The sequence below is a fragment of the Peromyscus californicus genome, unplaced genomic scaffold, assembly GCF_007827085.1.
Source record: "Peromyscus californicus insignis strain IS unplaced genomic scaffold, ASM782708v3 Scaffold_5__1_contigs__length_169319896, whole genome shotgun sequence".
Taxonomy (NCBI): Eukaryota; Metazoa; Chordata; class Mammalia; order Rodentia; family Cricetidae; genus Peromyscus; species Peromyscus californicus.
The window spans coordinates 161,456,595-161,471,066 of NW_026294573.1; the positions used below are offsets into that span (position 1 = coordinate 161,456,595).

Here is a 14,472-nt window from a genome sequence, read left to right on the forward strand (position 1 = left end):
TTCTGCAGAAGGCAGGCTGCTTGGCTTGCTTTCCCAATGAATGAGAGATGTAAACAACTCTGCTGCATATATTCATTCCTATAGAGGATGAGAAGTGCATATTATAGTAGGTTAGATAAATAGTGAAAGTGAGTTAGATTTTTTTTTTTTTAAAGAAAAAAGGATTTGAGATCCAGCAGGAAGGCAGACAGTGAAACTAGTGAAAAAGGGAACAGATGAAATTAGCAGAGACAGGCACATTCTAATTAACGTATGTGTGAGTCTTCTGCACACCAGTTAAGATTCTTGGGCGGGCGGGCGTTCATCCTGCATCACCGCTACTCATTTGGGGATAGTCACAGAACTCAGCGGGAGAGTTGTTAAGCAGCTATGCCCTCCAGGGAACTTTGTTGCTGTTTTCTCTTAATCCCCAAATGCATTTTCTTATCTCACCTTCCATGCGTTGAGATCTGATCAGGATCTCCCTCCCACCGCAACACAGTCTGTGTACCAGCCTCACAGAGAAGCTGTGGATTAGATGGTGCTGGTCTCCCTCCTCCCTCCTCCCTCCTCCTCTCGACTGCATGTCCTCCTTTCTCCTCTATACTCCTGCCCTGGTAGACCTGGTGAGCAGCATCTCATAGCTACCACCAGGACAAGTGTCTCCAGACAGCAGAATTGGAACAAGAGGATGGGACACTCTCGCTTTTGGTGGTTATTTAATTAGTGATATTAATTAAAGAAAATGGCAGAAAAACGAGTATATTATACTGTATAAGTAACTTGTGATAAGGAAATGGATGTCTATGGCCTCGCAATGAAACCTGACATATAACATCTGTGTGCTGGTGGGATCTTTAATCATCACTGGGGACTTTTAATCATCTAAAGGACAGTGTCTAGACCTTAGGGGAAAAAGGAATTCCTGAAAGATGAATTTAGACATTATTGGCAGATACATCTTCCATTGATGATCAGGAAGCAGATCCGACAGATGTTTTACCATGTCTAATACACAGACTGTGACCACATGTAACTGAGGAGAGGCATGAATGTAGCCTAGCACACAATAGTAAATGTACTAAAACATGAAATTTCTCTTTTTTTGTAACTCAACTGTGTGATCCCCAAGCCTGACTTCTACAGATGACACGTCACAGTCAAGAGGCTGACAAGGAATGATAAACTAGGAAGTTTCTAAGAGATTTTTAAGTCTACAGTCCACCTACTCAACTACTCCTTTTGTAAGTGAGGACGCCGAGTCTCACAGAGGCCAAAGTCACACATGACAAAGATGGAGTCTCTGGATCAAAGGCAGTAGAACAATCTCTATCAGAGTGGCCAAGGAGTCATCCAGACCTACATCTAGAATGAAGTCCAGGGGCCACAGGGATGTGTGTCTGAGACTAAGATCCCACCACATGCAAGGATCAACACAGTCAGTTTCATACAGTTCCACTTAGCATGTCCAGATGACCTGCTGAAGGAAGGAATCTCAGCTAGCTTACTTCCTAAAAATGAAAACACAGTTTATTCTGTGCCACAGACATTTTTGACAATGCCCATTATGAGAAATTTTATTACTTCTTTTTTAGTTTCAGAAGGTTGAACCACACCTCTTGGTCTTGTTTCTTTTTGATTAGTCACTTACAAATATCTAAGAAGGTTTTCACATAGATGTTCAGTATGTATCTACCAGAGGATAGCGTATTTGACGTTCCATAAACTGACTGAAAACAGTCTAGCCAGGCTTTGTATGTTAGGAGTGTTGCCTTTTTTGCCTTTTTTTTTTTTTTTTTTGGTAAGTGAATACAGTTGGTACTCAAAACATTTTATAAAGTGAAGTATACAGTTAGTCCTCCACATCTTTGGGTTGTGTACCCATGAATTCAACCAACCTCATATTGAATATATTTTAAATAAAAATGGCTTCTGCAATGGCATGCACTAACCATGAAATCAACCTTAGACTAGTACCATTCAAACCTTCTTTGTGTGGAATATATATACAGATGTTTCTTTTACTCCTTAAACATACAGTATAATGGTGATTTACATAGTGTCTACATTGTATTGGGTAATCAATAGATGGCTTAAGGTATAGGACAGGACATGCATGAGTTCTAGACAAATACTATATCCTTTTAAATAAGGGACTTGAACATCTGCAATTTTTGTATTCCCTGGGGGCCCTGGAAATAATTTCCATGTACACTGAAGGATGACTGTATACCATATGCACATTATAGATTCAAATTTTACTAAGAAGTAGTCTAAACACAAAACTAAAAGATTTTCTAACCCATAAAGAGGTATCAAGTTGAAGCTATAGAAGAACATACATTTGAACTAATTGCTCTTCATGTTTGTCATTAGTAACTTGGAAATGAACTTGAATAATTCCTAGTAAGATCTCCTAGCTAGTGAAGAGAAGGGAGTACAGACTGCCTATGGCTGACACATTGGGAGCCCTATGTATAATGAACAATAATCCACACTAATAATGGAATGATTTTTACCCTCTGTCCCCAAGGCCAGAGGAGAACCTTAACTCCTAATTTGGTGATATTTAGACATGAAGCCTTTGAGGATCAGACAGTAAAGTCCAGGTCTTCATGAATGGCCTTTGTAAGGGCCGGAGAGGTGGATTCATCTCTTTCTGTTGTGAAAACTCAGAAAAGCAACATTGTCTGCACCTTGGACTAGAACCCATACCAGATGCCCACCATGTTGCCGGCCAGCTCACAGACCTCTAGTCTCCAGAACTTTATTAAATCATATCTATTCTGTTGGCTAGAGCTAGAACACTGACTTCTATTGGTTCTGTTATGTCCTAGGTGATCTGGGGAACACAAGTTGACCCTCTGTGGGTGATTTCTTTAACAGCATCCTTACTTTTCAGTACATTAATATTTTTTAAAGACCAAGTCTCACTATGTAGCTTTGGACAGCCTGGAACTCACTGTGTAGAGTAGGCTGACCTTGAACTCATAGATCCACCCGCCTCTGCCTCTGGGATTAAAGGCGTGTGTCAACATGGCCAGTTTCAGTACTAATTTTATCAACAGCTCTGGCTGGCCAGTGGCAGTCACTGTGTATATTTTCACTTATGTGGATTCCCTGAATCCCAGGGAACTCCACAGAACAAGTTGCAGCCACAAGGTGAGTTCTGGCTGTCTCCTTGTGGTAAATATACACCTGATGTTGAAGGGCCCCCTTCCACAGTGCCCCTGCCAGAACTTTCTACCAGGTAGCACTACCCCCTGAATTCTATTTGCTCACTCAGATTCTCCCCAAAGTTGGTCCAATTCAGATCCCCTCTCCTAAGTACCCCCTCTCTTACGATGTTTCTCATTGTTCTCAGTGGTCTTATAATATCTCACTTACATACTGTCCAGGGTCTTTTGAGACTGTTTTTTAATAGATAATTCTGGTTAGTTAAACTATACATCCTTTGAAGGTACACACTGTCTTACTCATCGACAAAACAATTTAGAGAATAGTTCTGGAGAGATCAGAAAGTGGTTGCTCAATAAATTATAGTTGTCTTGGTCTGTGACTTCAAATCAATTTCCATTAACAAGTACTTAGGTTTGCCATCTATGGGCCGACGTTTCTGTGAAGCGGTCTAAAAGTACCCAAACATAGGAGAGCATTGCTGTCTGAGTCAGGGAGGCAGGGCGTGGATATAAAGCAGACCAAGACAGATGGAAATAGGAAAGATCACCTGGGTGCAGACACGATGTAGAGAAGCTTTGAAGAACCCCCAGCCTGCTACAGTGAGGTGAAGGATACACCTGTTTTTTTTTTTTTTTTCTGAAATTCCACTTTGAGTGTGTGTCTTAATCACCGAGGCAATGTTCCAGCCCTTTTGAAAGATTTTAAGAAGTGTATGAGGTGACAATGTGTCTGTTGGCCACAAGTCCTGGTTTGTCTCTACAGTTCCAGTTTATGTCTCCTGGTAATGGTCTCTTTCAGGGCTAAAAGCCTCCTAGGTTAGATTTCAGTATCAGTTTGGAAGTAGGAAGCCACTGAACACATTGAAAGAAGTTATCCCCACCCTCCCTCCCTCCTCCCGTTTCTTTATGTCTTTATTTTGTGTGAATGCCAGTGTGTGCACTGTGGTGTGCTTGTGTATGTCAGAAGACAACCTCTATCCATGGTTGGTCCTCATCTTTCGCTTTGTTTGAGAAAGGATTTCCTGTTCATTTTTCCACTGACGATACCAGGCTCGCTGGCCTCCGAATTTCTGGGGAAGCTCCGGTGTCAATCTCCTACTTCCCCGCAGGAGAACTGGGATTATAGATGCGTGCTGGTGCCACTGTGTCTGGATTTTACAGGGGTTATGGGGATTTGAACTGAGGTCCTTGCACTTGCACAACAAACCCTTTTACCTACTAAGCCATCCCTCCAGGTCCCCTCCTCTACCCCCGCTTTTTAAGACAGACTTCTTTATTGCTCTTTTGTGCAGGAGACACACGAGGAAATAACGGAAGTTCAGAAGGTGATGTGGTGTGGCACAGCTTAGAAAATGTGCAGTACAGAGGGAACAAAGAAGGACCCCACCACTTCATGAAAACAATTGCTAGGAAATAACTCAGTTTGGGACAAAGATCTACAATAACACAGAAGGATCAAGGGAGACTTTCCATGCAAAATGTAACTAAGCTAAAGCTCACAGTTGAATGGGTTTGCTTGGAGAAGAATTGTGTGTGGGTTGATGTACTGAAATATAAATAATTCAAATGATTTTTAAAGTAACAACAAGGACTCCCCAGCAAATACAAAGTTCTATGAGAAGCATGCTTATTATCTCGCTATTGGGATTACATCCATTAAATTGACAATAACATTTTTTTTTCTTGAATTTTGGAGTCAATGTATGTAAGTACTTTTACCATACCTCAAGGCCAGGTAGAATTGAATGAATCTTTGCAGAATGAGGGAGTTAATAGGTAATTCCATATATTCCTTTTCAGCGGTGGGTCGGTTAACTTAGCTATTAACTATTAATGTTAACAAATAAGTTCATTTGTCTAGTGAATTCATTTAAAGTTCAGCCCACACAAAGTATAATAATTATATAGTAATAGTCTCTTAGCCTAATGATGCATGAACGCTAATAGTACTTTTTCCATTCTTCCAAATGGCCACAATGAACCATGAGTAATGGTAACAGTTGCTCTTTGTTGAGCACAAACAATGAACTGAGGCATCAGAGACACTTTCCTGTTTAACCATTTTGGCAATGCCAAAAAAGGTCTGGTAAACAGTCCAGTTTAACAGTCCAGTTTATCGGTGAAGAGAGAGAGGTTCAGAGACGTGGGATAAGCTGTGAGTTCTGATGGATTCTAAAGGGCGATGCTTAGTTTTCATACTGGTCTGTCTGACTCTTTCCCGCCTTAAATGCTGCTTGGTGCTCTTCATCTCCCTCTCAATTGTTTTCCAGTTCTCTCTTTCTCCCCCTCCCTCCCTCCTCCCTCCCTTCCTCCCTCCCTCCCTGCCTCCCTGCCTCCCTCAGTCTCCACCCCCCTCCGCTTCCTCTGGTGCTGGTATTGAACTCAGAGCCTTGTGTGAGCTAGGCAAGAGCTTCACCGTTGAGTTTCACACCCAGTCTCACTTTTCCAGCAATTTGCTCAGGTGATTCGCTGTCATTTCCACTGTCTACCTGTTTCCAATGAGAAACTAATGAAACAAAAGGCACAAACCTTTTCTTGTTGGCATTTCCGCCCTTACTTCCCACACCTAAGCCATTGATTACACAGCTAGAAACACAGCCGTCCCTCTGTCCCTCTGTACCCACTGAGGACTGGTTTGGGGATCCTCTGCAGACACCAGAATCTGTGGATTCTCAAGTCCTTTAAAGAAAGGGTGTAGTATTTGCCAGCTACCTCCCGGATGATTTCTAAAATGTATTTTATTTTTGAGATCATAATACCATCACAACATTTCTCTCTTCCCTGCAAACCCTCTCCCCCATACCCATCCATACCCATCCATGCTCTTTTTCAATTCATGGCCTCTTTTTCACTAATTGTTATTGCTAATTGTTATATATATATATATATATATATATATATATATATATATATATATATATAGCCTGTATAATGTTATACGTATGTGCATTTTTGTATGCTTTGAACCATCTCTCAATTATTTGCATATCTAATAATCTAACAATTATGATATGGTAGTAAATATTTGTTATGTGCTATGGCCTGGAGAATACTGATATGAAGTATTAGTATATATGTGTTTAATACAGAGACCTGTTTATGTTTTTCATTTGTGATTGACTCTATTGATGCCAAATCAGAGGGATGATTGGATATTTTTACAGAAAGACAATGCAGCACTTTTTGACGTATGGCTTGTCTATGGGTAATAAATATTGGTATAGAAATAGCTGGAAACTCCAGTAACAATTTCGAAAAAGAATACATGGATTTAGTAATCAGCTACAATTTTGTTTTAGATTATAGCATCATGGAGGTTATTTTACTTTAGAAAACACAACATGAGCATATAAAGATTTCTCCCATTCATCTAAACCTATACACCACAAACTCTAGGCTTTACTCATGCTTCCAAATACATCTTAACTGTGTATGTGTCTTACTTTAAGTAGAAAATAATATACATAATTCATGATGTTATACTCCATTATTTTTTAAAGGCCCAAACAATTAGAAATAAATGGCTTAAAAATTTTCAATTTTCCACTTCATTTGGCTTATGTGGGAGTAGCCATTAATATGACATTTAATACATATCATTTTGTTGTTATGTAATTTGGAATTGGCAGCATTATAGAGATTCTTTCTAGATATTCATCCTGGGCAAAATTTTATCTGAGTCCTTACTTTTGGCTAATATTCAATGAGAAAAAGGAATAATGTGTCTTAGATTTCCTGCTAACATATGAAAGATGGTATAGAAAGTGCTGGAAATGTCATGTGTTAACATGCTACTTTCGTAAACAATATCTCCTTTAAAAATATTTCTTCTTAAAGCATGGTGCATATATAGTTAAGATGTATTTGAAAGCCTGAGTTGAGAGCTCAGAGTTTGTGATAAATGTTTAGAAGAATGAGAGAAATACTTACTTGTGTATGCTTACTGGGGTGCTTGTCTGTGTCCGGGCACACTGGCGTTCATTTCCCCCCTAAGTGTCATTTTATTGGTCTTGTGTGGTAAACTATTTTGCAATGATTTCAATCACCGCCCCACCAGATATATGAATATCCAGCATTTTATTTTTAATGATGGCTTGCCTTGTAAGAATTCAGTTCACAAAACCATAATACCTAGGGGTCATTTAATAAGAGCTCTAAGCATAACTTAATAAGAACCTTTTCCTCTTCCTCTATCACATTATAGACAGAGAGGAAAGCATGAACTCCCTATTTTAAGGGTGTTGAAGTGAGATCCAGAAAGGAAACTGAGCTTTGAGTTAGGGAGAGCCAGAGATCAGAACCCAGAAGTCCCCAGTCTCTATTTTTTGTTCTTGATGGCAGTCAGGGCTCAATTACTCAGAGGACTCCATGGCTGGCCCTGGCTCCAGGCTGGCTGAAGAGTGCCCAGGGTCAGCCTGCACACTTCCTGGTTCTTTCCTTGTGCTTGTTCTGGGGGTGATCATGTCAGTCTAGTAGCGGAGGGTCTCTTGTAAGTCCTAAACAGTCCATTTGGATTCAACCTGAATTTGGATTCCAGTTTCTTAGGAAGCTCTCTGGGGACAAAGGACAAAACGAGACGCTACAGAATGTAAAATCAAGGACTCTTGTACCTTGTTTTATAGCAATTGGATGTCCTGGTTTCTTTCTAATAGAAAGAACAAAAAGTCTTTGACTGAGACTTACTAATTTATATAAACAGTTGACAAAACACTGCTTTTAAAAGAATGATACTGTCACCTCCATGCAAAAGAGTCTTTAGGTACTCAACAAGGGACCCAGGTTCCCCTTACAGTCTGTGCAGTTTGTTCCAAATATTTACTTCATTTGTTTTTTCCCCTTTGAGGTGGGGTCTCACTATGTAGGCCAGGCTGGCCTGAAGTTCACTATGTAGATCAGGCTGGTCTCAGAGATCCTCCTGCCTCAGCCTCCAGAGTGCAGGGATTAAAGGTGCGCAGTACTGTTTGACTCAAGACGACAGACAATGAGGAAAACACTGCCCTCTGCTGGCTGGTTCTGAAAAGACCTGAGACTCAACTGCAGCTGTTACAAGCAGCCACACTCCTGTTTCCGACAGCCTATTTCTTCCCCTTACTCAGGTCTTCTCATAGTAGGAATCAGCTACCTGCTAGTAGTTTTCTTTGACTATTCTAAAATTCTTACATTTTGCACACTTCAGCTCCTGCTGCTTATTTTAACTAGATTGGGCCCAGTCTGTGTCCAGCCGTTTGTGCTGTGGTCCCCTAAGTCAAGGTTGAATTATTTACTGTTCACTCAGATGTACCATTTCATTGAAGAATATGTGTTATTTGCTTATTTATTTTTAAGACAGAGTCTCATGTATCCTTAGGCATTCCTTGAGCTCACTTTGCAGCCAAAGATGATCTTGAGCCTCTGCTCCTCTTGCCCCTATCTTTCAAATGCCAGGATTATGGGCATGTGCCACCATGTCTAGTTTATATGGTGTTGGAGATCCGATCCAAAGCTTAGTTCAGGCTAAGCAAGGATGGTACCAACTGAGCTACACACCCAGGCCCTTATTTAAGAAGATTTAGAAGCTCCCTGCGCTCTTTAAAGACAAAACAGATGGGGCTTGAGGGGGCGCTTTAGTTGGCGAAGCATCTACTGTGTGAGCCTGAGGACACTAGTTCAGCTCCCCAGTGTTTACACCTGTAACTCTAACGCTCAGGGGTGTGTGCGTGTGCAGGGGCTGGGAGGGTGGGGCAAAGATAGCTGGATCCCTGAAGGCCAGGCAGCCAGGCAGCCGAGCCCAGCTGACGAGCTTCGGACTCACTGAGAAACTCTGTCTCAGAAATAAATGTGGAAAGTAATTAAGGAAAGATCCTTGACACTGACCCCTGGTCTACACAAGCATGTCTGCCCATGTGCATACATACCTACATGAACAAGTGCACTAACTGTTCTAACAGGTACATACGCCACACTATTCCCCCCCCACCAGAAACAGACTAGTATAAATTTGCTTAAGATACTTCTGGCAGACAGCATTAATTTAAATTGGGAGCATTCATCAATAGTTTTATCGATGAATATGTAACTAAAGATGTAACACTGAAAAAGAAAACCAAATAATCCCCAAATTTAAAGGCCAATTTTTAACATCTTAGAAAAACATGGATATGAGGTAATGTTTCTAGATATTTCTGCTAGGATGATGTAATGTTAATTAGTTTAGTGTAAAATTAGATTCAGTTCACATTCATTGTACCCATCTCTACCCCCAGGAATTATGGTCTCTAAAGCCAGAGAGGTTTTGAAGGACCTCATATTTTGACCAGTCAAGGCCTTCCAGTTCTCTTTGCAGGTTAAAGCTCTCTTGTCTCTTTTAAGAGAGTCCAAGCATTGTAACCCATCACTGGGAATTAAAAAAGCGCCTCAAGCTCTTAAATTTCAACTCACTGGATTCTTGGCACCAGCAATAGCGACAAAGGAAAGAAACGGGCCGAGCTGAATCAGTTCTTACCCACAGTGCAACAGAAGCAGTAAACTCTATCACTTGGGAACCTCACAGTTCTCTTGGCTCATTACAGCTCCTGCAGGGTTTCGTGAAAACTTTGTACATGGGGGGAGAGCTGGCCCTTAAACCTCCCCCAATGAGAGAAAGATCTTAAGGTCCATGGAGGCTAAGCCGCACTGTGACTTAAAGAAATCTTAGAAGCACTTTATTCTGCTTGTGTGCCGAGATTTTATCATCAAGCCTAATTGTGAGCACTGTAGGATTCCTTCCACCTTAATCCCTAGATGCTGCTAGGCAGTAGTGACTGTGCTTGGATAAAGAGAGATGCGAATCCATGTAGAACACCGGGAAGAGACACAATCAAACGAAGAAGGATTCTACAGCAGCTTGTATGGCAAGCTCTAGCAGTTGCATTCCGATTTATTTCCTCTATCAGTTTGAACATTTCCTGAAAGTTCAATGCGTATTTCTAGAAGTGCTTGCATGAAAGTCTCTACTTGAACTGGTATGAAGTATCAATACATTTGAATGGCTTCATGTCACTGTTTCAGTTCTGAGCATATCTTTAAAAAAATCTATGCCTTGAGATCTGCTTTCACAAAGATACCAAGGGAAAGACAGAGAAAAGTGTATCTGCTGAAGATAGACTAGTATTTATGTATTTTTTCCTTGATAAAAAGTTCACTTTGTGATTTATTTTCCTCAGGTTTGGGCATGCAATATGCAGATTTTATAGGTGTTTGTATCTGAAATCCTTATTTGGGAAAGAAAATCTATGCTATAGCCAGGTGTGGTGGTGAATCTCTTTGATCCTAGTACTCTGGAGGCAGAGGCAGGTAGATCTCTGTGAGTTCGAGGCCAGCCTGGTCTACACAGAGATTCCAGACCAGTCAGGGTAACATCATGAGATCTGTCTCAGCATCAAAAAATATCCATGCCATGTATACTGGTGTTAGTATCAACTGTGAATGAAAAATATTTTAATTTGGTATTATTGCCAAATAATACTTGTAATGTTTCCACCAAATAGAATTCTTGTCTGGGTAGTGGTATTTAAATTGTAGTTACAGCAGTTTTGTTTACTTGTGATTAATAGAAAGTAATTATTTCAGGCACACACCGCAGAAACTTTATGTGGGAATCTCATTTTGCCTGTTTCTCCAAACATAAGATGAACACTCCAGTCTCTGTTGACACAGAACTTACTCAACAGTGTCCTAGCAGCCGGATCTCCAAGTCTCACTCATTACAGTTTATGCTGGTCAGTCATTGAAGAAGTGTGTGTGAAGTGTTTACACATGTATGCTATATTTATGTCAACGAAGTGCAACAGTCAGGGAAGATGTTTCTGAATGAAAGCAAGTCCTATGAGTCTGGCAGTCACAGTGATGTCTACGCTCCATGGCTACTCTGTGTTCAAAGAGAACACAATGATTGCACATATGAACAAGCAGGAAATATGGATGCCGTCAAGGGTTATAACTATCTTGTTCTACAAATGACTTCAGGAATTTTATGATAAAGTATTATATACTTGGCAAAAGTAAATGTTCTCAGCACACTCAAAGGTAAGCATGGGCAGGGAGTTATGTTAGATTTTTTTTTCCATTTCCCAGTGTACACATATGTTAAAATATCCCATTGAATCACATATATACACATACATTTTATTTGTTAATTCTGTCTTAATGAAGTTGAGAAAAAATACAACTGAAATTTAAAGACAGGGCCAGTTTTGCCAGCAGTTAGATTTTGTTCGCTGACACTATGACAAATGTAGGGTTTCTATTCTTTCGATGCCAACTCTCACCATCACGCCTTCGGTTGTAAATGATGCACATGACACAGAGAAGATAGTGCTGCTGAGGATTGGACTTGGTTTACTTGAAATGGTCAGCTGATTATTCCTGAAACAATGCAGGAAAACGGAAAAGACTTAGGAGCAACTGTGCTTTTCTGCAGGTGGCTTCCTAAGCACAGTTAACCTGAGAGATAACAGTAAGGATCCCGGTGAGGTCAGGTTCTTTTTGTGTCTCCGAGAAACATGTTGTGAGGAGTTTGATTTATTTTGGTTATTGCATTTTCCTTTTTTTCCTTTTTAAGAACTGGTTGACTCAGGTTGGTAAGTATTCACTCTAAAGAGTTATTTTAAACTCATTGATATAGAGAAGCACAGATTATTGACAAGTCCACACTTGGTTTCATGCAGTTAAAATCACCAGTCCTAACAGTCCGGACTCGACGCAACAGAGAAAATTGCCTAATGATGATCTCATACTATAGATAAGGAAACTAGACCTCACAGCATCTGCGGCTCACCCTGGGCTCCTCGTTAGTGTGCTGCCAGGAGGGTGCAGCAGCAGGAACAGGGTGGGAAACAAATGGGAGAGAGATGTGACGGCTACAGAAAGGTAGGCCTCTAAAGAAATCATGATTTGACATCTGACTCTCCCGTTTTTAAATCTGCTCGTGTGTTTTTGGTGTTGAATAATAAAAATGATTTCCTTTCTTAGTGGCACACTTTTGTAGTCAATAATGTCCTCCAGAGAACTTGGGGAAGACTTTCAGAGGAGTCACGTGCTGCAGGGAAGTGAACGTCATCTCTGACGACGAAGACTAGCGCCTTCGCGGGCGTGGTGTTTGGAGGATGAATCCAGGTGGTGCTCAGTGTTGCTTCTGGCCATCACAATGTCCATGCACATTTGCTATTTCCATGGTCTCCACTTACAAAGCTTTCACAAAAAAGGCATTCCTTTTTAGTTTTATACCTGTATGGAATGTGTTCCCACTCTTTCAAGTGAAATTATGCTGCTCATATAGGTCTGGATTGATTTTTTTTTTTGTTACAGATAGGAAGATAAACTGTGAAATGCTATGTATATTAAATGAGCTTTAAGAAATTTTCAGACTTCAAATTCCTTATCCCCCCCCCCTTTTTTTTGTTCTTGGGACCAAGCTCTACATCTATAGCCTCGAATGTCTGTATACCTTGGACATATCGTGTCACCTCTCTGTATCCTACTGGCTGTCATATATAGGTGATTTTTAAATACTCAGTGGATTTTAAGATGAGGTAATGTCCCCATTACATACACTTTGTTTTCTGAAGTAAAGACATCCTTTATCTACCTTATGTTAGACAATTTATTTTATGACATCTCATATTAAAGAAAAACAAGCATAACCTTCATATTTCTGTCTTATGTTTCTTTTTTCTGGACCTTTATGTTTCATAATAGCTGTGTGTGTAATAGTGTGAGTATTAGCTAATGCAATAAATGCCTCAGGAAGCAAGCTAGGTCTCTGATTGCAAATCGTTCAATCCTCAGAGCAAATTCCACTCTTCCCCATGCTCCATGAAAGGTCTATTTTTGGCTTCAAATATTCTTCCTCACAGGCAGAAAGTGATACATAAAACATAAGCCTTTTGCATGCCATCTGGATTCCTCTCTGAGACTCATTCTTACACTATGACGATTCCATGCTGGCATAATTGGATGGCACGATCAGGATGGCCTATGGATTTTACTTTCTTTGAGGCAGCAAATACTACGTTCATTGGTTATAAACACAATAAAAATAGAATTAAGCATTTGATCTGCATAGATAAATATGAATTGGAATTTGGCATGGTAATGTGCTATTATAAAAGTGCCACCAGTTGGTGATGCTTGAAGCCAAAGACACAATGTTTGTTCTTCTTTAGGTTCTATTCACTCTGGATTTATTTATGCTAACTATTTTTCACAAAAGTAGGGTTTGCATTGGCATACAGCTCATACTTTTGAAATTCAGCCAAATTATAATAGGTTGAGTGGGCAGAAGGTCTACCAAGTAGGATGTGGTGACCATTTGTAAATGTCATGTAGCTCCCAAAGCTAAGCATGTATTTATTTCCCTAAAACCAGAACCAAACTTCAAGATTCCTATTGCAAAGGCTTTGGGAGTGCCTTTGGCTTTTCAAGGAAACGGCCCCTTTCCTGGCTTGCTCCCTGTCAAGTTGGCTCTGTTTTCCTCTATTGCTTCATTTACTACCCATTTCTTCTCAACCATGCATTTTTTGAGAGTGAGGGAGGACGTCTTTCCTAATGTCTTCTGCATTTCCCTGCATGTTAACACATGCTCTGTGTTAACAGATGTTCCACACATGCTCGTCCTTCAGTTGCTGGGCAGGGAGGGGCTGTCGTTCATGGGCAAACAACAGCTGCTGAGTTTGTCAGTCGACTTTGTCTTAGAGACTGAGTTTGGCTGGAGGTAGGAGCATGATGGAGCTCACTTCTTCCCTTGAAATTTACTGGCTTTGCATCATGCTGCAGGATGGAGTTTCTGGAATCTTTGGTGTGGCCTCCTCTTAAAGAAGACACCTGATGGTGCCAGGGGAGAAAGGAGACACTGCTTCTGTGTTTATCTATATGTGCTCTTGCCTCCACCCTCAACAATAACTAGAGGTGAGTAAATAGGGTCCTAGAGTAGTGGAGAAAATAAGGGTTGGAATTCAAGCCTTGTGTTCCAGTTCTGGATCTAAGCAATCTTAGACAACGTATTATACCTTCTGAACATGAGTTTGTTCATCTTAGATAGCATACCTTCTGGACATGAATTTGTCTACAAATGGGGATAGAATATTATTGTAGTGCCTGAGGTGGTGTGTTGAGAAAGTGAAGTGTTGACACATTACTAATAAAGATTAATCATCATCAAGTTGATCCTTATTTTTTGACCCTTTAAAGGGCTATTGCTAAATGTGCTGGCTGGTTTTATGCCAACCTGACACAAGAGAGAGTCATGTGGAAAGAGGGAACTTCAACTGAGAAAACGTCTCCACCAGACTGGCCTGTA

General features: G+C 40.5%; 1 protein-coding gene across 1 annotated transcript in view; it reads right to left on the reverse strand.

The window, feature by feature from the left end:
- Positions 1-14,472, reverse strand: part of Stmn2 (stathmin 2) — a 54,885-nt gene that overhangs the window by 25,779 nt on the left and 14,634 nt on the right. The window lies entirely within an intron of this gene.